The sequence below is a fragment of the Macaca fascicularis genome, chromosome 13, assembly GCF_037993035.2.
Source record: "Macaca fascicularis isolate 582-1 chromosome 13, T2T-MFA8v1.1".
NCBI lineage: Eukaryota > Metazoa > Chordata > Mammalia > Primates > Cercopithecidae > Macaca > Macaca fascicularis.
In genome coordinates this window covers 105,605,150-105,632,941 of record NC_088387.1, presented here as the reverse complement: position 1 = coordinate 105,632,941, position 27,792 = coordinate 105,605,150, and the positions used below count along the sequence as shown (strand labels likewise).

At 43.5% G+C, this 27,792-nt stretch overlaps 1 protein-coding gene across 17 annotated transcripts in view; it reads right to left on the bottom strand.

Annotated features, from left to right (window-relative positions):
* Window positions 1–27,792, bottom strand: part of CYRIA (CYFIP related Rac1 interactor A) — a 115,874-nt gene that overhangs the window by 44,145 nt on the left and 43,937 nt on the right. The window contains exon 3 of one of the 17 annotated variants that reach the window (XM_065527391.2): window positions 22,242–22,431. The exons of the other annotated variants lie outside the window; for them this stretch is intronic. The gene's annotated coding sequence lies outside the window, so the exon portion shown is untranslated. The remainder of the gene's footprint in view (window positions 1–22,241; window positions 22,432–27,792) is intronic. 17 annotated transcript variants of the gene reach the window in all.

Here is a 27,792-nt window from a genome sequence, read left to right as displayed (position 1 = left end):
TTCACCATATAAAAAAAACATAAATAATAGTCTATGAAAAGAATCAGGTATTTTCGTTATAGTAGACAAAGTTTAGGAATATTCTCCAAAGTGCCTCCCTTACACTTTTCCTAATCCCCTAGATCCTTACAACAAATGTTTCGGCTTTGCTTTGTTTCCTTTAGATAGATGTGGAACATGTCACATCAGTGGACAAGACAACAAAGGGGGCATTTTAAAAATAACTGTCCAAAAAAGTAAGTTCCTGAAAGCTCATGAGGAATAGAGTCTAGAAAACATAGATTTACACTGCCAGGAACTCCTCTTAACATGTATAAGAGGCCAGATTTCTCAGAGGAGTGGCCCCTGGCAACTTAGAGGATCTTGTGATCTGATATTTCAATGGTAATGACATTGGATACTTCTGGAAGCTTAACAATGAAAAGGCATAATGCCCAAAAAGTTACTCTCCATAAAATTGCAGCCTAAGATGTTTGCAAAGGTGAGTCAAATCAACAGAAAAATACAAACCTATTACATATCAGCAGCCTAACAAAAAGAATGGCTAACATGTAGGGTTTTTTTAATAAACAGAAAATTCCCACTGCTCTCAGTTCTAGACATTAAACTATCTTCTTAGGGAAGTCACCAATCCACACATTCATTCAACACATATTTACGGATGAGCAATTAGATGCTGGGCACTGTGCTCTTGGGAAGACATTCCTCTAACTCTCTGTAAGTGAACTCTTGTGCCTCAGATATCTCAGTTTGTGAAGGATCAATCTGAAAAATTACTTAACTGGTGCAAGGAAACTGCTGGGCTTCAATTTTCTATGGCTATAATTTCTAACAATATTTATGTTGATACAAGGAATTTTAAAAAACACACCACTCTAAGCAAGATGTGGCGAGAGAAGAATGCACTAAAAGGATGACTCTGTGCATGAGAATATGTAGCAAGTGGTGGAATCTGTTCTCCGTAATCCTCCACTGGGAAAACACACATTTGCAGACATACTCCCCGATATAAATCACTAACATGAAACCAGAAGACAGACTGTTTAAGTAGTCTAACTTTTGTTAGACGGCCCAGAAGACAGACTGTTTAAGTAGTCTATCCTTTGTTAGACGGCCGGTGTCTAATCCCAGCTGTTTTCTACTACCTCTGTTATCCAGGCCAAGAGATTTCATCTCTGTAACCCCCAGTTTCCTCATCTGTAAAATAAACTTTTGAAAAGGATCTATTTCATCGAGTTGTGAGAATTAATGAGATAAAAGTATAAAATGCTTAGCACAGCACTTACAGGAAGTGCTCAAGAAAAATTACGTACTTTTACTATTGATGATGATAGTTACCATCATCATCGTCATCTACATGATTATCCTAACAGCCTTCAAATGCTTGTGTAGGATTAGGCTATGAAAGATGGATTATAATAGGCTGTATGTTGTGCTAGGAAAGAGAAGACAAACAGAGAAATGATGAGAAAAATATTCTAACCATATAGTTGTCTGAATATTAAGTAACTTGCCTAGTGAGACAGTGAGTTTTCTCTCGCTGGTGATAGTTACATAGAAAAATGCTATATCAGCCCTTAACATCATTGGAAAAATGAGTTATGTGTGGGGCAGAAGGCTGGACTGGACCCATCCTAGACATCTCCCACCTTGAGGTGTAGGAATATATTCGGGCATGCGCGCACATGCACACACATACACACACGCTGGAAAACAAACATCATATTTCTCCCTTCTCAAAAATTATTATTTGTCTTTTCTGTCATTCTTCCATTCCTTCCCTGCCTTTATGCACATTTCCTTTTAAGATATTTTTGAGCAAAACCTTGTGTGAGGTAGGTTCTGCCGAATTAAAGGTTGGGCTGGTAGAGTCCATCCCTGCCACTGGGCAGCACTCACTACCCCTCCTGGGTCTCTAGGAAAGGATCTGTTTCCAGATTAATGAACAATTTCAGATTAGGCCTGGAGTCACTTCTTGTAAGAAGATGATTTTACTGTTTTTAGGAGTACTGATTTTCATACAAAGTGCTTTAATGGAAGTTAAATATTCTTAATTTTCCTAGTTTTGTGCTATGAATGTGTCAAAGGAGACTTGCATGGATTGGGCTTCCCCCTAAAATTCTGTCCTGTATGTGATTTTACTGTCAGAGTACCTGAGTAGAAGATATGCCAAGCCTTTGAAACTCATAACAGATAGAAACAAACACATCTAAAAGTATGTCCAAATATTAGCTGTGGAATTCTATCTCTTCAAAAGGTTATCTCAGTGGATTGACTGATATCATCAGATATTTTTGAGCATCATTCTAACATGAACCAAAGTTAATCACTTGAAAATCCTAGGATTCTAGATGTGTCACCTCTCAAGCAGGGACCTCTAGGACAATGACTGTGGACACTGTGTAGAAATAGAGTACAAGTCTAGTCTCATAGAACCTAGAAAACAAGTGTTTCATCTCATTATGGCCTAATGATGTGATGCTTACTGCCCCACTCCAAGGTTGATAAGAATTATTGCGAGTGTCTTCTGGTTTAGGGGGACCTGCAAAGTGAATTGGTCCATCATCACACAGATGGTCACCTAGTAGACACCACAGTTATTTTTAATTGGACCCAGAGTTTCACTTGGAAAGGCCTCTCATCCATATCCTGCATGACAGATTACTCTCCAAGTTTTTCAAGCAGCTCGTCAGTGAATACAAAATATATATTGCTATTACCACAGTACTCGGTAAATAGCTTAATTAATTCATATACAGCTTATTTTTTATTATTTTATCTCATTCAATAAAATAACTAGTTATTATGCACTATTAGAGAATGCGAATAAACAATGGAAGTAGGGGCAGTAGGAGAGTAAAAGTGAAATAGTAACATAAAGGTAGAGGCAAGAAGTAGATTAATAATAAGCCATCCCATCCAGAACATTTGTTGGAGATGGCTTATCGTTTGCTCTTGGATAGACAAAGCAAAGCAATGTCTCCTTCAATATTTGGTGTTCAGAAAATACAAACAGGTTATACTAGAGAAGTATAGCTTTTTGCTTTGATTGACTGATAAAAAAGAAAGAGAGTCATGGCTAACAGAGAGTCAAGACAATGAGAAATCTCTCCTTGGGTTTCTAAAGGAGAAGCTGTTTCACAGAGGAAGTCATATTTGAGGATGAGATGAGTCTCAGGGCTCCCATGGGCAGAGCTGTGGTTACACATCCAAATGGGTGGCAGAGTAGTTTGGTTGGGGTGTACTCTGAAGGGCTGGGAACTCTGGTTTCTACATTCTATTTTGGTGATTCCAAGGATACCCTCCTAATGTGACCTGCTGTTGGGTCTATCCCAAGGGACATCAGTTTACCACCTTTCCCTATGGTGTGAGAGCTTATATCAGAGGGAATACGGCAATCCAGCGGGCACTCTGAGCTCCCTAGGATGACTTTAATCTGAGTATCTGAGTTTATCACTTAAATATAGTATGTTGTGTATACTGTAAAGTTTAGAATTACTTTAGACATACATATACAAATATGTACACACACACACACACACACACACACACACACACAATGACTCCCTTGGCATGTTCAGAAATCATTTCTAAGTTGAAGCCCTATTGTGACATAATGTAGCTACACTGGTGCACATGGAAGTTTTCAGATCTAAATTCATTCCTGTGAGGAGGGTCTGGTAGGGGTGGAGCAAGGACAGAGAGTACAGGTTGAGTATTCCCCAGTTTCAAAAACCTGAAATCTGAAATGCTCCAAAATCTAAAACTTTTTGAGCACTCACACGACACTCAAAGGAAATACTCACTGGACTCCAGATTTTTGTATCTGGAAGGTTCAACCAAGAGGTATGATACAAATATTCCAAAATAAAAAAAAATCTGAAATTCAAAACACTTCTGGCCCCAAGCATTTTAGATAAAGGATACTCAACCTATACAAGGTCTTGGCTGTCAGATTAAGAGACAGGAGAGGATATGCCAGTTGGATAAGCACTCGTGAAGGGATGGGGTCCTGAAAATCAATATCCTTCATTTGGATGTTTCCTGCTTTGGAGAGTGGCATTGGAAGGTGGTCCTCCTTTCATCCATGTCCTCTCTGGGAGGCCTTTTACTCTTAGAGGTGCCAGTCTTCCCTGCTTAGATTTTCCAGGACTCTGCTCCTTCTCTACTGAAGTGAAGGTGTCTGGGCATCTGGGTCCCTGGGTCCCTGGCACTGGCTGGGTCTATTTTCCCATGCATTGCAAGCTGGGACTAACTTATAGAGATTAAGACACAGTCTTGAGAATCTGAAGCACAGAGTAGGCCAAAGTAACAATACGATGTGTTGACTCAGCTCATTCTCAAACATGACTTCTGTGAAACAGCCTCTTCTCTTAGAAACCAGAGGAGGTTTCTCTTTGTCTTGACTCTCTCTTAGCCATGACTCTTTTTCCTTGTTTTTCATTAAAAAAGCTGTACTTTTCTAGTTTAACCTGTTTGTATTTTCTGAACACCAAATCTTACCCCAAAAGGTGTGTACTGTAAGTAATACATGAATAGCATCATAGAAAAGAGTGCTTGAAAGAGCCTCAAGAATATAAGGCACCATCTAACTGCCTGTTACTCCAGAGCAAGTCATTGTAGCTGTGAGTCTTGGGTTCCTCATTTGCACCACAGTATGATAATAGTATCTCCTGCATGGAACTCTTATCAGGACTAAATGAACTGGGTGTGAAAGCACCACGTATACCATAAAGGACTGGGCAAATATTACCTATAATTGTTCAACATTACAACTCCTCTTACAGTTTAAGATATTCAGGGAATCTGACAAATGGATTAATGTCCCCAGCATGGTATGATTCCATATGATTTCCATTTTTCTTTATTTTTCAATATTGGTGTCCTAAGATCCATGGTCCTTTATGTATACCTTTTCCACATTAAACTATAACCAGGTAAATGCTTAGCGGCATTAATAGCTGAAAGAGACTTTTCTACATGCAAGACACTGTATTTTAGATACATTTTCTTATTTCATATTCAAAATGTACTTGGGGGAAGATATATATTATTAGAGATTGGAAAACTAAGAATTATTAAAATTAAGTATAGAAGCTGATTAAAAAACATAAATTCTTACAAAAGACAGCTAAATTTTCAAAAGAACAATTTTTATATAAGTTTGTGATAGAGGCTTCAGGTAATTCTACAAAAATTAAAACCCATTTTCAATGCAAAATTCCCAAACATAAACAAATGCTTTTAAGAATATGAACAGTGAGGTCACTCTCTTAGTAATACTAGGATTATCATCAAAGATTTTACTTTTTTTTTCTTTTTTTGAGACAGAGTCTCACTCTGTTGCCCAGGCTGGAGTGCAGTAGCGCAATCTCGGCTCACTGCAACCTCCGCCTCCCAGGTCCAAGTGATTCTCCTGCCTTAGCTTCCTGAGTAGCTGGGATTACAGGCACCTGCCACCACGCTCAGCTAATTTTTGTATTTTTAGTAGAGATGAGGGTTCACCATGTTGGCCAGGATGGTCTTGAACTCCTGACCTCAGGTGATCGACCTGCCTTGGCCTCCCAAAGTGCTTGGATTACAGGCGTGAGCCACCGCGCCTGGCCAGAATTTTTACCAAACAATTGTGTCTATGTGTACCCCATGTCATATAGCACAAAGTCTAAAGAAAATAAATGTCTAATAAAGAAAACCCAACCAAAGTGGTTCATAAATACTTCTACTGAAAAGAAATGAAATGCCAAAGAACAAAGAGTTAACACGTAGATTTTCTAGCAATCTGAAGTGGGGGACTTGGGGTGGCTGCCCGCTCTGGTCCTAGGAGATCTGGTTTATCTTCCGCAACACTGACTCTCCTGGTGAGAGCGACCTACCTAAATAAAAGGAAAAAGCAATGCCTATCCCATGAAAAGGTAGTCTGATAATAGTTTGGGTGGCAAGTTTCTTCTTCCTCCTTTGGTTCTCTAATGAACATGCTACCTTTAACAATTACTCTGAGAGAATGACTCAATCCCCAGGGCAATTACAGGTGGTGTATGCACTGAGAGAAGACATGGCTTCAGCATTCAGGTGATGCACATTCTATTTAGGGAAACAGCACGAGTTTAATTAAACAATTTAATCTATCTAAAAGCACATATCACATTCCTGATAAATTGTAAGTACTCAAAGATATTAATTGAATATGAAAATAACCTTATGTCCCCAGTACATATTAAGAAACAGAGTAATTATAGTTATTAATTCTATGATTTATGAGAGAAACAGGAACATCAGCATTCTATTGAGTGCCCACTGTGTGTGTGGCACTATACTTGAAGCCTTCACACACTTTATTTCATGCAAACCTTACATCAAACATCAGGTAACTATAATTATCTTCACATTGATTGGGGGGATGAAAAGGAGGCTCAAATATCTAAACAATTTTCCAAATACTACAAGAAAACACAAGAATCACATTTGACACTGAAAATCTGTGAATCGGAAGTCTATGCTCTTTTCTGCACAGTAGAAAGTCCTGGGGCTCCACATCCCTAGGAGGCCCCTGCTTGGGGACTTCAGAGAGTGTGGTCAACTGAAGGTGTGTGTAGGGTGTTGTACTGTTGAATGAACATGCTCATTTTTCTGGGGAGAGAGCCCATAGCTTCCGTTAGATCCCCAAGGGGCTGGCTCTACACTAGTGTTATGCAATAGCATGTTCAGGAAGGGAGGTGTTTCTTTAGGAAATGAAGGAAAAGAGAAAACTATGTGAGGTGAAGTCTTCTGGAAGAGTCTGCTCCATAGAAGCAAGCTGCCACCCAGATGCGAAGAATACTGGGAATCTAGGTTGACTGAGAGAAGCCCTCCAGCTAGGGGACAGATTCTGAGTGTGAAGGGAACACAGAATACACATTGGGTGACTCCTCAATCCTCCAAAAACAGAAGATTTCTTCCTCAAGATTCATTTTCTGCACTAGTATTTTGAAATAGGTTTTTCAATTTTTTCCCCCAAATAGTCTAGAGGAAGGGTGTTTCTCTAGTGACTTTAGGAGTGGCAGCCGTGCCTCTAAAGCCCGCCTGCATGCTCTTGCCAAGGGAGGCACTCATCTTTAAGGGGTGACAATCTTGGATGTACTCATGGTATTTTCTATGACCACTTTCTTGGCTGTCAGTTCAAAGCCACTTCTATGAGAGTTGGCTTTAAGGTTACTCAGTGGAAAACCATGACTCTCTTTAAGAAATAATTCTCTAGTCACATTTCCAGTTTCAAAAAAGAGAAAAGAATTCATATACACGGACACTGTTTTTCACTATTTGGAACTCTATTATTTTTTAGAAGAAAAAAGTAAGTTGATAGCATTAGCTGCACTCCCAGAGTATAAAACCAAATGAAATCAAGCAGGGTTTATTTTAAAAAGAAGTGACTATGGTTTATGGAGAAATTCATTTGTTTTCTATAAATAAGACATATCAAAGGAAGCAGGCCCGGGGAACGGGGTAGTGTGAATGATGACCTCTGCCTGTGTATACCAAAATTTCAATGCTCAACCTTCATGATTAGATCACAAGCTCCTAGGAGGTTTCTTTTTTTGGTTATGACTATTTGAAAGGAGAATTCCTAAGCCAATGCTACTTTTTATCAATAATGAACAGAAGGTGAGAAAATAAATCAATACCACAGCAGCCCTACCAGGATTTATTTTCTAACCTTTTTTGAAAGTCCAAGACAAGAATACTCATCTCTAACAGAGAATAAGACCTCTATCAGAAGGGGTAGATTTTCTTATCATTTTGAATGACTCAATACCTCCTAGAATCTATAATCTTTAGCATCTCTGGTACAAAGACTTAAAGAAATCAAAGACTCAATTACCTATAACTCAACACTTTGGGAATATGGAAGTCCTGATTCATCCAATTTTTTTGGCAACATAGCATTTAAACTACAGACTGACCATGAATATAGCAATGCCATATATTTATATAATTTCACATATTTGTCAAAGATGTGTCTGACTGCATTTATCTTCAGTATGAGCATGTGTCAAAGGGAGAAAAGTTATCATTGGACCCATTTTACAGGTATAAGAACTCCATGACCAGGTATAGTAAGTGTCCTTCCCAAGGTCCTCCAGATGGGTCCTGGACTTCATAATATACAGGCCCCCTACATCCCCAAATTTAATCTGAATACACTCCACATTAGAACTGGGGTCATCTTTTTAAAGCTCTCATTTTACTAAAAAAGGATGGGCCCAAGAATCCACAGCACATTAGGGTCAAAGAAGGGACTAGAAGAGAGACGTTGTGGCTCTCAATCTCACGCTCTGTCCATTAGTACAAAGAGTAAGTGGGACATCAAGTTCATTTTCTAAGACATGATGAACTCAGAATGCTCTCTGCTCCCTAATAAGGACACCCTCGCTGGTGGTCCAGAAAAAATTTGCACACTTCCCTTCCTTCTCAACTTGATTTTCCTGATTCATACCCTTGGCAGAGCTTGCCAGTATCCTGGAAATAGCCTCCAACTTGATCTTCCTGACACGAGTCTTGTCTCCCTTCCACTCATTTCCATGCTGCTGGCAGAGCCATTTTCCTAATCACAAATCTGAGATGTTACTTCCTAGCTTAATATGCTTCTGTGGCTTCCCAGTGCCTGCTGGATACAACGCATTCAAATGCATGCACTGGGCACAGAAAGCCTGGACCCTGCCCCCTCTACTCCAGCCTTGCCCTGCACATCCTGTCCCTAGAGTGGCTCTGCTCTTGACTGCCTCAGGGCCCTTGCACATGCTGCTCTGTCTGCTTCACATTCTTAATGATCTGCAGGCCAGAGTGAGGAGGGAGCTTTATGTATTATCATATTTTAATTTTTACGAAAACCGTATGAAATAGTGACTGCTATTATCCCAATTTCAGAGATAAAGAAAGAATCTTAAAGACTTAGAAACTTACTGCATTTCACCAGTGACAGATCAGGGTCACTGGAATCCCCTTCTATCTGACATCTAAGCACCAGCTCTTGGCAAGTGCTTCCCCTACACCTCCTTTCAAGTGGGAGGGTGAAAATCAGGACCCTTGGAAGGACCCCCTGAGCCCTCCCTCCCCTTCTATTCTACATCAAAAGCCATTCTCGTGAGTGAGCTCCTCCTCTCTGCTTACCTAACATGCCTTGGGTGCCATGCGACAGTGCCTATCACAGCAAACCATAATTACATACACTTTCTCCTGTATCTCCCTGTCTCCTGGGGCAGGGCCGCTTTTACACCTCCTTGTATTCCCAGTACTTAAGGACAGGCCTGGCATGTACTAAGCATTGAAAAATAAATCCTTGGGATTGTTCTGACTGGTGGGTCCCAAGTCCTCCAAGGCAAAATGAGAAAAATAAAGCCTACGTCATGAGCCTTTCAGAAAGTTATTCAGACATTTCTATGTTACAAGGTTTTTATTTATCTTGGAAAACGATGTTGTAATTATATCCTAAATTTGCCAGGTTTATTTGGAAATGTTACTGGTTTTTGAAATCCTGAAGTCTAGGAACACGCACCCGGGCTCTGCCTTGTGCGGGACTGGGAGCAGAGCTACAAGCGTGACCTGGTCTCTCACGTCGTCGGGCCAGCGCCTTCACCTGCACCTGCTACCTCGCTTTGTTTTACCGTAAGTCTGACCTTCTAGCTACAATACGGCCCCAAGATTTCCCCAGCAGGGTAGAAGAAAACAGAGTAGAGGAAAACAGTCCAGTTTTGGATTTAGGAATGTTTCTGGAGACTGGATGTGATTTTAGGAGGGCGATTAAGACAATCTACCTTTCACGTTGATCAGCAAGGTTCAGAGTTAGAGAAATCCTGATGGGCAGCCAGGTGGCCACTGCTGTCAGTGACGTCAAAGGCTTGCAGATGTCCCCCAGTGCTCTGCAAAGCCAGCAGCACTTCTGGCTTCTCCCAACCATTGGCTGGTATCCAGTGGGTGTCCCAGGAGGAAGGGGCCCAGCCCTGACATGTCTAGTATTCAGATGACTCAGATATGCTTTCTCCTGGTCACCACAGAACCCCGTATACAACATGTACACCACTTGACTGTTTTGAATTACAAACTACCCACTTCCATTTAATCATCAGCTTACCATATGTCAGATACAAAATAGTTGGTGTTAAAAAATACTTCTCATCGAAAGGTACATTTCTTAAATGATAGAAGCAGGTGCTTTTCTGGGGAAAAATATGCACCAGTGGAATGAAGTAGCTCAGTTGATACACTCTGGGAGCCTGTATTTGCTAAATCAGGTTAGTGATTTTAGATGGCAGGGCTGGGCTGCACATCGCTGCTCCATCTGCCGTTTTTTGCAATGAAGTCATGAGGTTTTCCGTTCCATTGCCGAATGTATTGCCAAGAATCCAACAGATGATTTCATTCCAAGATGAAGGAAGAAAACTGAAGTGGAGTGAGTCTATTAAGCACTTTCATCTGACAATAAAAATGAGTTAATGGCTAAAATGTGTTTTCAAAACGTTTTAACACTACAAGTAATGGCACTCAAATGAGAAAATGCCTTGAATATTCTCATCGATCATTAATACTATGGTGTCCCTCAAAAGGGCTTGGCATTCCCCATGGAATACAAGCTGCTAGAGTCCAGTTGTAAGGCAATTCGTGGGAATTCTAAAAAAAATACCATGAAACCATTATGGAATTGAACAATTAAGTGTAGGTTTAAAATAGCTCTTTCAATATCTGAGTTCAGTTTTCTAAAATAGACTATTACCTCATTATAGCTAATTTTTCCATAAACATCAATAGTACAGCAGCAAAAACTACCTAAGAAATGAGGGCAAAATCAGATTCTTTTATAGGGAATGAAAGTCAATGTGTCCCCCAATTTCAAACATTACTGACATGGGAGCAATTAAACTGGGCTCAGCTCTGGCCCAGGCCACCACTGGGAAGTCACTAGTGAATCTGTCCCCTTTCTCTTGGGAAATCAAGAACATGCTTATGAGGAAACTCCTTGAGACATCTGCTTCTTACCTAGGCAGGCAGACACTCTCAGCCCACCCAGGCCTGTTCTGCCTAATTTCAAAGGGAAAGGGACACCGTGCAGGGCAAGGGGCCCCAGAGACCCAAGCGCTCATCTTGGAGACACCATTCACTTAGTGTCATGTTGAGCAAGTTGCGTTTCCTCTCTTGGTTGGCTGCAACTCCAGTCTAGAAAGTAAAAGGGAACACCTAGAAGTCACCTCAAATTTGGGCTGTTCTGACAGTGAATTCACTTAAACAGGCTGTCAGTTCTCTGGATTACGAACCTCCTTTCTCCAGAATTCATTCTCAAGTATTTAAATAAACAACAGCCAAGACCCTCTAACCCTCTGAGAGCAGAGCTGCAGGTAAAGGCTTGTCATGGGCACCGCTGATCAACTCCTCCTTGCTGAGATGCTTGGGACCCATCCCCTTCCTCATCTCTCATCTCTCTGGAAGTTCCTCCTCAAGTTTCTACTTTCTCCATCTGGCCTTTAAGTCTTGGTCTCCATGTTCTTTCTTCAGCCTTTTCTCATACTCCCTGGTGAGACACTTCTGACTCAAATTTCCACCCATAGGTGGATGACTCTCAACCTCTGGCTCTATATTGGACTTCTGTTCCCAGCTCCAGGCCCATCAATCCAAGTGAATGTCCCACAAGCATAGCCATTCAGGGAAAGCCATAGAAACTTCACTTTCCACCCTTTCCAAAATCTTCTCCTCCTCCCTCATCCAACAAAAGGCATTAATATCCTTCCAATGACTTGACCAGAGCCCTGGGCACCAACTGAGATTTCTGTGCCTGCTGTACCCCTTGATCCACTCTCCTCCACGTCTCCCTTAGCTCCATTCCTCTTCCCTATGCCCTTCTCTTTGGTGTCCTCATCCCCTCTCTCTCTCCAGTCTCTCTCTTTCCTCTCCCCACTCTTATATTGGATACTTGAGACCGCTGGGATCATTCACCAGTCTCTGAACATACTACACAGAATGTAACATATACAATGAATTCTGGGGAATTAAATCTCTTCCATTTCTGTTGTCTTACAATATAACTAAAAAACAAAACAAAATGAAAAAGAGGCCTTCTTCTTTTCCCTGCTCAGCTTTCATTCCACAGGCAACTGCATCATCCATAGTTCTCTGGCAGGTGATAAAATATAACCTATCATGTCAAGGGACAAGGAGGTGAGTCCTGATGAAAACGGTCCTTCTGGCAAGCAAAAGGCCTTGCAGAATTCAATGGCCCCAGGACCATGGGATGACTTGACATCTAAGAAGGTTTTTAGATGTTGAGTTTTCTTAAACTGGAGCTCATCTGGGTACCAAAGGAGGCTTTGGATTTGACATGTCAAAGCAAAGGAGCAAAGGAAATTTGCTCCTAGGTCAAATTTATTTTGAAAAGTGCAGGGGGATATAACAAATTATTTTGGTACCGAAACAAAAAAACAATCCAATAAAAGCCATCACATACAAAAAACCTGAAGAATTTGAGGCCAAGAAAGATTAGCATGCTCTGTGAAATCTCAAGCATCAAGAATGTCCAGAGTGTCAAAACCTCACTTGAAATCTCACAGACAGGTGCAGCTCTGCCTTTGTTTCCAGCTTCTGAAAGGAGCAATTGCCCTTGTTTCAACGTACTCAACATTGCAAACAAAACTAACACATTAAAATAAAAGCCCTGGCTTGGTATCCGAGCAAGCTGTGCAGACGGTCAACCTAAGGCTGGGACAGGAAAGCTGGATGAGGTGAGAGTCTCTAGAGTGGTGGGAGGTAGGCCTGTTAGGCAGGGAGGGGCGGTTGGGGGGTGCTACTTCCTGAGACAGAATCCAGGGATCAAATAGAACAGTTAGCCGGGTCGATGAAGTTAGCCATGGTTAGCATAAACGCTTGCTAAGCTGGCTGTCAAATAAAGGTGGGTAAATTTTTTACTTGGTATGCAAGGCTATAAACCTGGCTTAGAGCTCTCTTTCAAGATTCTGGCCCTCTGCTGAAGCTCCTCTGATCACTCTGTACATAAGCCACACCAGAATATGACAGTGGAAGGGCTCCTGCCTCCTTGCTTCTTTTTTTTTTTTTTTTTTTTTTTTTTTGAGATGGAGTCTGCTCTGTCATCCAGGAGAGACTGCAATGGCACTATCTCGGCTCACTGCAACCTCCGCCTCCTGGGTTCAAGCATTCTCCTGCCTTAGCCTTCCAAGCAGCTGGGATTACAGGTGCATGCCACCACACCTGGCTAATTTTCGTATTTTTGGTAGAGACAGGGTTTCACCATCTTGTTCAGGCAGGTCTTGAACTCTTAGCCTCAAGTAATCCACCTGCCTAGGCCTCCCAAAGTGCTGGGATTACAAGTGTGAGCCAGAGCCCGGTCCTTGACTCTGTTTTTTTGCTCATGCTGTTCCTTTTGCCTTGAACACCTAAAGATGGCCTATAGTTTCTCCCAGTAACCTCCTCCCCAAATCCCAGGTATAAGTAAGCACCTTTGCTGTTGTGGATTCTTGCAGGGGCTATCTCTGAGTGGCTGTCGGTGTTTTAGCCATTGCAACCACTCCTCCTCACTCCTCCCTGCCCAACCATCAAGCAGGGTCCCACACATCACATTATTCATTTATGGCCACTGAACGGAGGAAAGGGCTGGATAAGTAATCACTATCCAGCAACAACAACAAAGATGTCAACTACACAGACTGAGCAGAGAAAACAGTCATTGGTGAGAGAAACAGGTCAGAGAAAAATAAGCATTTCCCCAAATATAAACACTTTTGGGTGACTGGCCCTTTTGTTTTAGGACCACAGACTACTTTGAAAGTCTAAAGAAAACTGGCTTTCTCAGAAAAATGCAAACATGCAGACTGATATATTTTCAGGAGGTAAAATAAATACACGGAAGCCCAGAAATGAGGGAATCCCTCATCTATTTTAAGATCGCAAATTTCAGTTTATAGATGGCCAAGTGGAACGAGGACGGCGTTTTGCAGTGTGTGGACCATGGGCTAAGCTACTCTAAAAAGGAAAGGGAATCATTTCATGGAAACAGCATGAGCTTTGGAGACGTTGGGAGAGTCATTGGACTCTTTTGAATCTGAGTTTCCCTTGTTAGTAAAATGCAAATCAAAATATTTCCTTTTTACTATTGTTACTAAGTGAGTGAGATAATGCAGGTAGAAGTTCTTAGTGTAGCATCTGGCATGCAGTAGGTCCTGACAACAAATAAGTATCTGCGCCCCCTGCCTTGCATTTTAAAAATTGCAACCACAGTGCAAACAAGTCATTGCCCTTTTAGCAATAAATCCTGCACTGTTGCTTTGGAGCTGGAGAAGAAAGCCTACTCAGACCACCACGTCAGTGAAGAGGTGAAGCTGGGTGCTGAACTGCTGCTGCGACGGGATCATTCACATGGCTATTAATCATACAAGAGCCCATTTATGACAAACGCAGGTCACTCCCTTTGCATGACAAGGCACATGGGTCCACAGAGCCCCATTATCCAAAAAAAACACAGAGCATTGTGGGCGATGCAAGCGAAGGCGAGTGCACACACACAAGCGGACATTGTAAGGCTGTTTGCACAACCCCGCCGTGCTCCTCGCGGATTTCCTGCCAAGGAGACATTTAGATCTCACAGAGGCGGCTGCAGACATTTGCTCATTCAACATGGCTTCAGGCAGGGGCTGTGGAAACCGGGTGCACGGTACCCTCTGCTGGTCATCTCTGGAACTGCAGACCAGGAATACAGAGGATAAGGCACACAAGGAACCCCTGGGGCCCCAGGCTCTTCTCTCCCTCCCCTGTCTAAAGAGTACAGTGCAATAGGCATGAGCTTTGCTGTCTGAAAAGCCTGACTTTAAATATCAACGTCTCAGTTGTAACATGGATTCACTACAAGACCCTGGGCATGTCATCTCACCCCTCCTCAGACCTCAGCTTCTAACTGGAGACCACATGTTTCTACCACAGGACCCTTATACTTGCTAGTCCTTCTGCCTGGAACACTTTTCCACAGTCTGCAGAGATTTTCTTTATATCTTCATTCGGGATTTATTTTTCAGTGGAGTTCAACCTAACTGTTCTGTCCAAAATACTACTTTACCCCCACTCCCCAGTAACTCTGCTTTTCTTTTTAGTATATATCTTAATTTATTTATGTACCCTCAACTCCTAGAATAGGGCCTGACACATAGAAGGAATGCCATACATATGAGTGGAATAAATAAAGACATCGTCCATGACTCCCCTGTCGCTTCTCCTCCTGAAACAAACCATAAGCTTCTTCCTCCATCTCACCGGGGAAAAGAGGTTCTCACATCATCCTGATATCTTATTCACACATTCTCACTGGTCAGAGAATTTACTACCATGTAGTATCCAGAACTGTTTCCAGGCCTCTGAGTATGGTCTGACCAGAAGGACTCCATCTCGCTTCCATCTGGACACTAAACCTCTACTGATGTAACCCAAGATGGTACTGAGGAATTTTGGCAGACACAGCATATTGCCAATATGTACTGATTTACAGCCAACAAAAAATGTAATTGAGTACTTACTGCTTACTTAGTAAGATGAATAATAATGATGACTTCCACAGAGTGTGCATATATTCTGTGCTAAGCATTGTGCTAAATACATAGAGTGTCATCTTTAATGCCAAAAGCAAACTCAAGATTCTGTGCTACTACCATCTCCCTTTTAGAAATGAGAACACTGAAGCAAGTAAATAACTTGCCTAAGGTAACTCAGTTAATCACCAGCAGAACTGGAATTCAAACACAACCCATCATACCCGAAAACTCACACTCTAAGCCACTATGTTATTTTGTTGAATACTCCTGCGCTATAATTAGATGTTTTTGGGAAACAGAAAATGGCTTAAGACATGGCCTGTGGCCTCTGGTCAGGGCAAGAGGGCTGTGGAAACTCATAGCAAATTGTGTCTTCTTCCTAATTAACTTATTAGCACATGGTTTGGCATTAGGTTGCCTGAATACATTTTTGCGAATTGTTGACATTCTCGTTGTATAAAACCCTAGAATGCTGGAACAGGGAGGAGTGTCCCTGATCCAGCCCAGTGGCCCAGTCCTGTTGAGTTACAGACGATAACGATGAGACTAAAAATCCCAAGTCCTCGGCAGCCTATGTACACTGCACCATGGAGTTGGAACACATGATAAACTTTTGTGAAGTTTCTAGAAATTATAAGCATAACCAAAATTTCTGAATAGTTGGCAAAACTGTATTGGCTTTGCTTAGTTATCTAACTACCCACATTTCACTTCCCATTTTATTCAATTCTGCTGATCCTCCCTCAATCCAACACCCCTCATCATCCTTGACACTTGCCCCAAAGGTAGGATTTGCTTCTTTTAGTCCATATATATATATATATATATATATATATATATAGTGTATACACACACACACACACACATATATACACTCTGTATATCTTGCATATATTTCTATCAAAAATATAATATTCACACCTGTCTGTTGAACTCCTTAAGGACAGGTGTTAATCATCAATCCATCCTCTGTACCTAGCACAGTTCTTAATACAGTGTTGAAATCTGGTGATCAAGCCGAGGGCCGTGGCTCACGCCTGTAATCCCAGCACTTTGGGAGGCTGAGGCGGGCAGGTCACAAGGTCAAGAGATTGAGAACATCCTGGCCAACATGGTGAAACCATGTCTCTACTAAAAATACAGAAAGTTAGCTGGGTGTGGTGGCATGTACCTGTAGTCCCAGCTACTTGGGAAGCTGAGGCAGGAGAATCACTTGAACCCAGGAGGTGGAGGTTGCAGTGAGCCGAGATTGCACCGCTGCACTCCAGCCTGGTAACAGAGAGAGACTCCATCTCAAAAAAAAAAAAAAAAAATCTGGTGACTAGTCAAAGAAATAAATACATAAGCATTGCTCTTTTTAGAGACTAGAGCTAAATAAAATGTGGCTCCCGCAGTAAGGACCAGTAAGGACAAGAATCTGTGTTCAAAGATAACTGTAATGGGGAGGAAGACTCCAGTGAGGACTGTGATCTGGGTAAAGGCAACGTGTTTGGGGAAAGGAGTCTAAAAGAAGAGGTGCCTCGACTGGACTAGAATATTCTGGAAGGGTTTCCTGCAGATAGGGGCTATAGCTCGAGGTGGAGGAGAGTGAACATCCCACTGCCAAGAAGCCTGTGAGCTGTGAAGAAGAGAGCCCAGTGTCCTTCACTTTGGGATCTGCTGAGATCACACGTACTAGGGGGTGGGTAGTGGTTGGACATGAGGGGTCTCTGGAGTGGCAGCTGTGACAGGGATGGCTTTAAGATCTGTGAAAGCCAAGCTACTGACGGCTCCCAGTCTTCTAGCTATGCTGAAGCAGTGGGACCCGTTTTCCTGTGTGGCTCTTAAGTCTGCTCTGAAAGTAGTTTCCTGCCAGGCCACGATGCCTGTCCCAGTCCTGCAGGGGGGACTCCTTGCCCTCTGCACCTTGTGCCACAGCCCCCTGTATCCTCTCTTCCACCACATTTCCACATTCCTGGTCACTCCCGCTTGCCTGCCTGTCTTTCCTCCTAGGATGTGAAGACCCCTTGGATGGGAACTGGAACTTACTTGTGATTGAATCCACAGCAAGCCACCCAGGAAACGTGTGTGGCTGAATACATGAAAGAATGAGTGAAGAAAGATGGTCTGAAGGCCATAATCAGAATTCAACTGCCTCCAGCCTGAGGTCCTTCCAGGTAACTACTTAGAAAGAGAGAAAGAGGGAAGGAAGGGAGGGCATGTGGATGGGTGGTAGGGGAAAGGGTGAGAGGATAGGAAGAAGGAAGGAAGGAAACAAGGAAGAAAGAGAAAAGGAGGAAAAAAGAGGGTGGGATGAAGGGAGGGGAGGAATAAAAATTGTTCCACTATGGTGACACTCAGTTTAATAAAGATATAGCTAAAGATCTCATGCTACGATTGCAAGTTAAAAGAAAGGCAATTTGAGTTGACAGAAAAGTGAAATATGTCCTCAATGATGCACAAATTAACTTCTAAAAAAGACAGCAGGATTTAAGAAGAGCCTGCCTCCCACTGCTAGGATGCGATGGCCAGAGACTTACTTTCACGATGAGAAGCCTGCAGAACCATCTCTGCTCTGGCCTCTGAAGCAGCCAATCAGCTGCAGGAGGCTGAGCTGTGTGAGAAGTCCAACTTCAAGGACAGACGTTGCAAAATAGCCATGTCTCCCCACCAAGCGGAGGTGTATGCTCATTTTATGGATGCTCCTTGATATGGCTTGATGGTGTCCCCACCCAAAATCTCATCTGGAATTGTAGGTCCCATAATCCCGACATGTCGTGGGAGGGACGTGTATGGCAGGTAACTGAATCATGGTGGCAGTTCCCCCATACTGTTCTCATGGTAGTGCATATGTCTCATGAGATCTGATGGTTTTATAAATGGGAGTTCCCCTGCACAAGCTTTCTTGCTTGCTGCCATGTAAGACATGACTTTGCTCCTCATTCACCTTCCTCCTTGATTGTGAGGCCTCCCCAGCCATGTGGAACTGTGAGTCAATTAAATCTCTTTCCCTTATAAATTACCCAGTCTTGGGTATGTCTTTATAAGCAGCATGAGAATGAACTAATACACTCCTTTAAGTCAAAATTCCAGCTGAAGGAATTTCGAAGAACACTGAAGGCTGGGAGACTTCCATGCATTTTCAGGAGTGCATTTTCAGGTATTTACTGCCTCCACCCCTGAGCAGGAGAGCCAGCAGGTAGTGCTGTCCCAGGAGAGGACATGATTCTCTTCAGTACCTTTTCCTAATGCATAGCAGAGCAGACACAGAGGACTCTGACACTGAAATCCCAAGGAGACTCATTCCCCTGCTTTCAAAAGGCCTTCATCTAAGTCAAATTCTCATGATCCGATAACTACACTAACAGCAGCCATCTGCTGAGTGTCAGCCCTGCACTCGATACTACGTTAAGTGCTACACGCAAATGCTCTCATTTAATTCTCACCATTACCCTCCAGTAGGTTAGTCTGAAGAGTTACTATATTGTATATTTCCGCTAAATTGGAGAGCTTTTCTTTGGGCAAATGCAAGAGCTTGCAGTTAAGTACTTTATCCACTAAGGGGCATTATCATCTCACATTAAAAATGCCAGACCTGGTCAGGTAGGTACTTAACACAAATGTAGAAATTTGTGAAAAAAGGACAAAGCAGAGGTATCAAGTTCAACATCCTGAATATTTTCTAAACGTGATTCCCCTCATTTGTAAAAAGTGTTTAAACTCACAGTTGTAGTAGCCAATACTTACTAATATAGTAACTCAATTCCCGCTTCAAGATCATTTCAAAAGCATCTGTTTTGACCCTTTGCCAGAAAATGGGGCTATGACATTTGAGAAGGAAACATGAATAGACTTAGCCATTTGGCTTAGTAATTATCCTCTCTAGCCCCTTCAACTAATTTCTTAAGTCACGTTTTCCACTGAGGAAAACATCTGTGTTGTGGCTGAATCAACTTCACTCAAGTTAAGGATAAAAAGAAAGGTTGGAATCCTACCACGAGCTTATCAGGATGAGTTTCTATAACTCATTTAAATAAAACCCCCACTTAAAATTGTATTTTAGGTCTGGAAAATACTCTGGAAATGGACATGCACATAGTTGAAGACCCTCAATTCACGATCTGTACCCCTGAGCCTGCTCTTCTGGAAAGACGGGAGATGGACAAAGGTACAAGTTGCTCCCATGGAGGATGTCCCTGCAGGAAATCTGCAATCCAAAAGAGAAGACAGTAAAGTCCTTGTGGAACTTCCCTGTTTAGATTGATAAGCCAAGACCACAATTAAACCAAACAAACAAATGCACAAAGTTTGTCTCCGAATTTCTGTGTAAGCCCAGCCTGGCTCCTGATGACTCAGCCATGCTCTATCCTGATTTAAACTTTCCCCTGTCGTGGGGGTTCCCAGGCTGCAGTCTGTGGCCACAGAGCCCTCTACATTTGAACACTTTGCCTTTCACCCTCTGGAGAGCTTGCAAGCCTCCCAGACAGATCAAGCACTGTTTGGGCTATTTCTTCATTCCACTTGAAGACAGCAAATTGTGATTCCAACATGAGGTCTGAGTTGCTCCCCAGCTCATATCATCTGACAACCCAGGTCAACTACACAAAATAACCTCAGGTCCTCTAGTGCTCAGTGGAGGATGGAAAATACACTGAGCCGGGAGTGTGGTCACACCGGTCACCTGCCACGTAGCAGCTGTATGGCCTTGGCAAGGTGCCACATCCCTCTCCACGGCTGCCTTTTCTTGAATGCCTACTAGATGCCAAGCTCTTTGCTGGCTCTTACTCATCTTTAAAATCTCTCTGCAGAGTAGTGTTTTTAGATAAGGAAACTGCGGCACAGCAAGATCCTGGAACTCATGAAGACCGTTCCCTTCTGTGTGACTCCATTAGATGGACTGAATCTGGCTCCACACAGGAGCCAGTAGTTCTTGTCCATAAAGGAGCTCTGGCAATGAATTCTGCACAAATTGTTTCTAACCATGAAATACAAAAGGGATTATTTTTTTTTCTTTGAGTGTTCTAGGCTCTTACTGCTCTCAGCATGGTCTGGAGACTGGCACCCACCTGGGAGCTTGTTACAAATGCAGTCTCTCAAGCCCCACCTCAGAACTGCTGAACGCAAGTCTACGTTTTAATCGAGTCCTCAGTGGCCTCGAGTTTGAGAACCACTGCACTTGACTAAAGATCTGAAGTCCCAGTGTCATATACCCTTTGTTTCTGCATCCCCAAGTACCCAGTGGTTGTTTTAGGATTGGTCCCTAAATCGGGAGTTCCTCTCCTACCGGTTTAGTATGCATTTGGTTTTACAAATGGGCCCCTTTATTTGTCCCACTTGGCCCAAATGAAAGTTTACATTGTAACCAGGGATAGGAGTTACTGAGCCCCCACTGCAGGCTGGGCTTTGTACTAAGTGCTTTACATACAATATTGCAGCCCTTGAGCTGGACTAGATGGCTATGAAGTCTTCACTCTTTCCACAACCAACACTACCTCCACTCTCGCAGCCTGCTTCTTCACCTGCAAATGGGATCGCACAGAGATAGACCCAATGATCCCTCAGATCCCTCCAAAAATAAGCCTTATGAAATTTCCAAGGTTCAACTCTCCACAGAAATCTCTGTTACAATAGAAAATCTACCTCGCTAAATGCAATGCAAAAGCAGAGAACAGTCAGCCTACTTATTGCCGCTATTACTGAATGTTACTGTAACATTTGGTGGCTCAGTGACCAGACAGCTGGTCTTTCTGAACCGAGACCAGCAGCTCTACCACTGGGATGTCCCTGGTGCAAACTGGGAGGTGCAGACAGGACACAGGGCAGGCGCCCTCCGCAGGCCCAGGGTTGGCATGGTGACGCCTGGGACCATCTTCACTCAATTCTTCGCTTCCGTTTCACTCGATTGTTACTGTGTGAGATCTTGCCCCAGAAGGACAGAGCAATCCTGAGGGCGAGGCCTGATGTCAGGGGAGAACAAGCCAGTCTTTGTCAGGTCCCTCAAGGGGACGAGGCCAGCCTGGCTCAGGCTGCACACAGAGGAGGCCTGTGCTCACTCAGCCGTAGAGTGGTGGCCTGCTCCATCCTTCATGGTGGGAACCCGCCACTTGAACATTCTACATCCCCCTCCTCCTGACTCCAGGGCTGGGCAAAGTGGAGGGATCTGCTCCTGGGGCCTGCAGGAATTTGCACTGAAAAGGCTTCAAGCAGAACTTACTGCTCACACTAGCACCAAAAACTCTTTGTTGAACAATTCCTCTCCCTTTGGCTGGTTTCCCACTGTCCCATTCACAATGGCATCCTTTCCTACGTCACCCTTTGTCAACTCTCCAGCCTTCCCTGGCTCCCCCGGGCTCCTGCTTCCACACTGACTCTGGGCCTCTCACTCCCTCTGAGAGGACTCCTCGCTCAGAGGACCGTCCTGCCTCTGGTCTCCTAAGGCCTTTTGTTGGTTGTCTGAAGGGCACAGATAGTGTCACACACTAGGGATGTCTGCTGGGTGTTCATCCTGATAACTGTCAGGATGCTGGCCTCGGCTTTGCAACTCAATCATCCAGGAGATGCTTCACAAATGGTCAGCAAGTGTTTGAACCTACCTTGTACTGCAGACGCTTGCTTCTAATAGAAAATTCAACTGAGGCTTTAAGTCAAAATAAAAATCGGTCATAATCACAGAGTCCTTACAATGCTCCAGGCACCTTTCTAAATGCTTACCTGTATTAACTCATGTAGAGATCACAGAACCCTTACAAGGTTGGTGCTATTAGTCTTCTCATTTTAGAGATGAGGAAATTGTCCTATGAAGAGGTTTGATAACTTGCCCAAGAGCATCAGCCGGTAGGGGGCTGAAGAGGATTCCAATCTAGGCAGTCTAGCTGCAGAGCCTGGACTCTTAACCGCAGCACTACAAAGGATTATATCAAGACCACAATTAAAGCAAATCTTACCTGAAGCCCACTAACATGTACAATATTTGTTATATGGGGGTCCTGAGACTAGGTACATGTGCCTCTGCAAATGTCATCAAGTTTCTAGGCTCCTTGTATTACACGTTATAGCAACTGAAGACAATTGATAGATGGCCATTCCCCTCTTCCTTGATGTGCAGCATAGTAAAGCCTTCAGGTCTGGAGACAGGAAAGAACTGAGGTACAAGAAAGAAGGTCCTAAGAGGGGCACTGATGACCAAGTGGGGATCTTAGAGGAAACACTGGCCAAGTTGGTTTCAGCAGTCACAATTCTTCATAACTCCTCTGCTAGTGTGCACCTGGCTCCAACCCCCAGACTCTACCTACTTCTGGGTCAGTGCAGTGTCCATCCTGGGGCCAGTGTGCTGCCAGCTTATAGCTCCAAACAGAGAAAGGCAGGTTTGCCATCAGGCCTAGGCTAAAACCCTCTGCCAAGCTGGTTCTCCTGGATTCCAACCCAAAGAAGGAACAAAGACAGGGTTGGAAGAAGGAGAGAGAACTGAAACCAAGGAACTGAACATTGTCGCTATGCCAGAGCTCTCAGCATAGGGCTGGTAGCTGCCTCATTCAGGCCTGCAGCCGGGAGGGTGGGGTACAAGCTAGCCCCACTTCACTTTGTGAGCCAGATCAGCTGTTGTCTGTTGAGGGCTGACAGAGGCCTTGCCTGCCATGAAGAGGTGAGGGGTAATTTATCTCCCTCCAGCGGGGCTTCCTGTTGGTGGTGGTTTCAGTGCAAACCCCACATCAGGGTCCCGCCAGGCCACGTGGGATTCAACAGGACTCAAGGACTTTTTTGGGAGTTGGGTGTCTTAAAGACAAGTTCAGAGATGGAAGAAGCTGCATGATCAAGCCCAATTCCCTCATAGTTATGACGAAGGGAGGAGGGCTGACCAAGGTTAATTGGTGAGTCAGTGGCAGTTTGGACCAGAATCCACGTTAACCCCAGATAGCATGGCCACTTTTTGCTTTTTGTTTTTCTTCCGCTCTCCCTTTTTGTTTATTTTTAAATCTGTATCCCTGTTGTATCAAGAAAGTGTGACAGAGAGGCAGCACTGTGGGGTTTTGAAGGAGAAAGGAACTCTTTTCAGCTGGGCTATCAAGTCAGGCTTCTTTGGGGAGGTGGCCTTTGGTGTGGATTCTGAGGACATGGAGGACTACAGAGCCCAGGCCAGGATGAGAGTGTGCTAGAACCTGGCTCAGTGCAGGAGCAGGGGCAGGAGGATGCTGCCTCTGAAAAGAACACTGCCCCTTTCTCCCCTCACTCCCTTTTCCCAGCATCTTCTCTTTCTCCTTTTAAACTATCCTTTTGAACTTCACTTGATGTAAAAGGAATGCTCACTCCCCCTGGCTGCAGCCAGGGTTTTGGAGAGAATGGGGTCAGAGAAAACATGTGTTGAGGTCTACTTCTCCTTAGAGGAAGAAGAGAAGAAACCCAGGTCATAGGTCTTGCCTCCAGCCCAGTCCATTAGGAAGAACAAATAGGGCCCCTAAGAACAAGAAACCAGACAGCCCTGGCTGTAAGGGGGGCAAGTGGTTCTAAATGCAGTTTGGTAAAGGGCATGTCATAGAGCTGCCCTTGTCTCCAAAAGATTCCATCAGAGCAAAGCACTCACCCCAAAGCCCCTTGCTGTTAAGATTTAGAGATGATTCTGTAAGGAGGGATGACTGCCCAGTCTCTAGAACTAGAACCAGCTTCCTTGTAAGGTGGTGAGTTCCCCATTCCTGGAAGCATGTGAGTGGACACCGAAGGGAAAGATGTAGCTTTCAGAGGGCTTCTAGACATATGCTGCTCTGACCTCACTGCTTGCCCAGTCCTGCATTTTGGAGTCTAGGTGAGACTCAAGTCCAAACACAATGCTTAGTTTCATAGTTTCCTCCTTGGTCTGCCTGAAGCCCCATCTGCTTGTGGAGAGGATGATACACAGCATGAACAGTGCAAGAGGGGACAATTAGACAAAAGTTTTGATCCTGATGTCCTCATAGCTGTGGGCTTTGGTCAAGCCATTTCCTCCCTGAGTTTCAGTCTCATCTTCTGTACTTGGTCCCAGGCTACCTCCTGGAGCTTGTGAACATCCAATACCATGATGTGCAGAGATCTTGGCACATCCGGGGAAGTGTGCAGGTGAAAGATTAAGTCTAGCGCATCCATTCATCTTCCAACCAGCAGGGGTGATGGGAAGTCAACTGCACCATGCTCTGAGCTAGGTTCTAGAATAAATTCTACATAATGTACACATATATACATACACACATATATACTCATATATACACACACGTACATGCATATGTACATACACATGTACATAAAACCCTCTGTGTGTGTATGTATGTGTGTGTATATATAAACACACACACACACATATACGTATTCCACACCAAGAGTTCCAAAAAGAAAGTAGCAGGGGAAATACAGTTTTCACTTAGAAGAAGCAGACTCGGGTCTCTGCAAAGCTGCATTTTACCACCAGAGAGCTATGGTGCAATCCATGCTGTTAAATCAGTGTTTCTGGATGATGAAGACGAATTCCTCCTCCTCTTCTTTCTACTTCTTTTCTTGGTTCTCTTACCCTATTCTGCTTACTAACACCTCCATAGGGTCAGAGAAAAGATCAATTCAAATTAGTCAATTTGCTTCTTTTTAGTCACTGTTGGGAACAAAGTGGGAGGATGAGGAGGTGGCTACTAATGGATTTTTGAAAAGCAGAGTTGAGGCATTATCTGAGCATGAGGAGCAGGCTGGCTATTTCCTCCTCACCCATGACAGAGAAACCAATGTTGGCCCTTATTTATAGAGTGCAGTTCTGTACCTGAGTATCTCTCTTTCAGCTCCCAACTCCTACTCATCCTTCAATGCCCAAATCATACGGCTCCTTTTGGAGCCTTCTCTGACTGTCCTGGGCAGAGAACACATTCCATCCTCTTCATCCACATCGCTTTGTTCATGTCTGGGTTCTTATCTGCCATGTGCTCCTCTGACTGTTGGCTGCCTTTGTCTTTGTCACGTGATTAGAAACTCCTTGAGGTGCTGACCATGTCTCATTTGTCCTGATGTTCACGGCCCAACACGGGGTGTGGCCCTTGGTAGATACTCAGATATTACCTGTTTAATGAGTGTGTAATTTCTAAAAGAACACTCTGATTTTAGTATTCAGTGGAGAGACGGTTAAGGAACGGATATTACTCATTCATTTTCTGATGGGAAGAAAATGTAACAAGACCTAAATCCCATCATTTCTACTAGAATAGTTAAGTTTTTGCCAGCCAATTCTATGAGAAACAAAACTTACGTTCTAACCATTTCACAGCTATTTGTGTTCTAAGACTGGGCATGAAATGATGATGTTTAACATTCATTACAGCACCAATGGTGGGAAGGGTCATTGTCTGCATCTACAACCCGTGGCCATCTCATTCAGTTGATCTGTGTGAACTTATTTTACAGCCAAGGAAAATATAATCTTATAATAATATATGAAAGAGGTATAAAATAAGCATTTTAAGGAACTGGGGTTTCAAATAAAATTAGGCTCTTTGCCTCTTAAAACTCCAATCTTATCGACTCATCCATTTTTGCTTAAAACTGTGAGCAGCTCTGAGCTGTCCTCAAAATAGACTCAAACCACTTGGCTTGGTCTGGAAAATCCCTCATTCATACCCTCGCTTCCCTCCCTAAGTGAGTCCCTTGGTCTCTCAGACTCACCTCTCCAAATTCCACAGTCTCAGGAAGGAGGTGAAGGTGCACAGTGTTCCCCAAGGCACAGCTCTTGCCTATGTATCTCCATCTCCCGGCCTGGAAATTCCTAACACCCTTCCCTGAAGCATCTTGACCTCTTTGCTTGATACCTGCCTGGCTATATCTCATCTCCAGGACTGAGTGCAGACAACCTACTCCTAGGTAGCTTCCGTGGTTGCACCCCTCTGTCTGGGTCAGGGGACTCCTTCTCTGAGCTCCCCAAACACCCATTCCTACTGCAACACTGATGAAAGTGTGTTGTCTAGCCATTAGTGTGTCTCCTCGTAAAACCAGAAGCAACTCAACCGCAGGGGCTGACCTAGTCCTCATTTATCCCCAGTGCCTGGTGCAGCATTCACATAGAAGAGGCACTCATATATTTGCTGAATGAATGATCCTCCTTCTACCCTGAAGGCAAGAAGCAGACTGAGGTCTCTGTAAAGCTAGACCAATTGTCTAGATAGACCAATTGTCTACCATGTAAGTAAATTCCAAGAGAACAGGTAAAAGTGACCTGTGGGAGGTTCCAGTGGAAAATTCCTACTCTAACAAATTGGCTCTATGATGATCAAATTAAGACAACTGTTTACTTCAACTTACTTTATCGATGCAACTTCCTCAAGAAGCCTTGATAGCACCAGGCCATGGAGTCCTAAGAAAGGGACTGAGACTCATTAATCTGCAGTCTCAGTAGCTAGGGCCCAGTAAAGATTTTCGAATGAATGACTAACACAACATTGGGTAAGAGCTCTGGGGAAGAGAAAGGAGGGGTAGAAGAATCTCCAGAAAAGCCAGTCAGAACATAAACGCCCAAGTCCTTTATGCCCTCGCTTCATTCCACAGGCTCCTCATTCCTTCTGCTCCAATCTTACTGGTCACTCAAGGTTGGGTAAAGCCCAAGCACATTCCCTGCTCAGAGCTTTAGTTTTGGCTCTTCTTTCTAGCCTTGCTCCCTCACTTTCTCCAGATCCTGCCCAAATAATGCCTTATCCAGAGGTGTTCCCTGGCACTGTATATAAAACACTAATGCCCATTTCCCTCAACTCTCTAGCTCTCTGACTTAGCTTTATTTTTTTCTGCTTTACTTTTTTCATAGCACCTAATACTGCCTGATGTAATACATGCATGTGTGTTACTTGTTGATGATCCCTTGACTCTACTTAAATGCAAGCTCCTTGAGAACAAGAACTTGGTTTTGTTCTGTCCTGTATCCCTAGCATCAAGATCAGCACGAGCCACCCACTGCATGGTTCATGTTCCATGAACATCTATTGACTGAATGAATGACGGGATGAATGACTGCCTTAGAAAAGGTAACAGGCAAGGAAGAAAGCCCTGAATGAGCATATGCTTGGACTCTGACTGTCTTGCTGAGTGCCAGGCCAGGACACCTGCCCCAAATCAATTGACCCTTACTCTTGGTCTTGGATGTAAGCTAGTCTGAAGGGAAAAAGCCACCAGGAGGGAGTTAGTTTTCAGCTAATACCTCATGAGACAAAGGGGTAGGAAAGTAGTGGTTCTAACTTTGGGTATGGCAGAGAAAACCTTCCAACGGCCAGGTTGG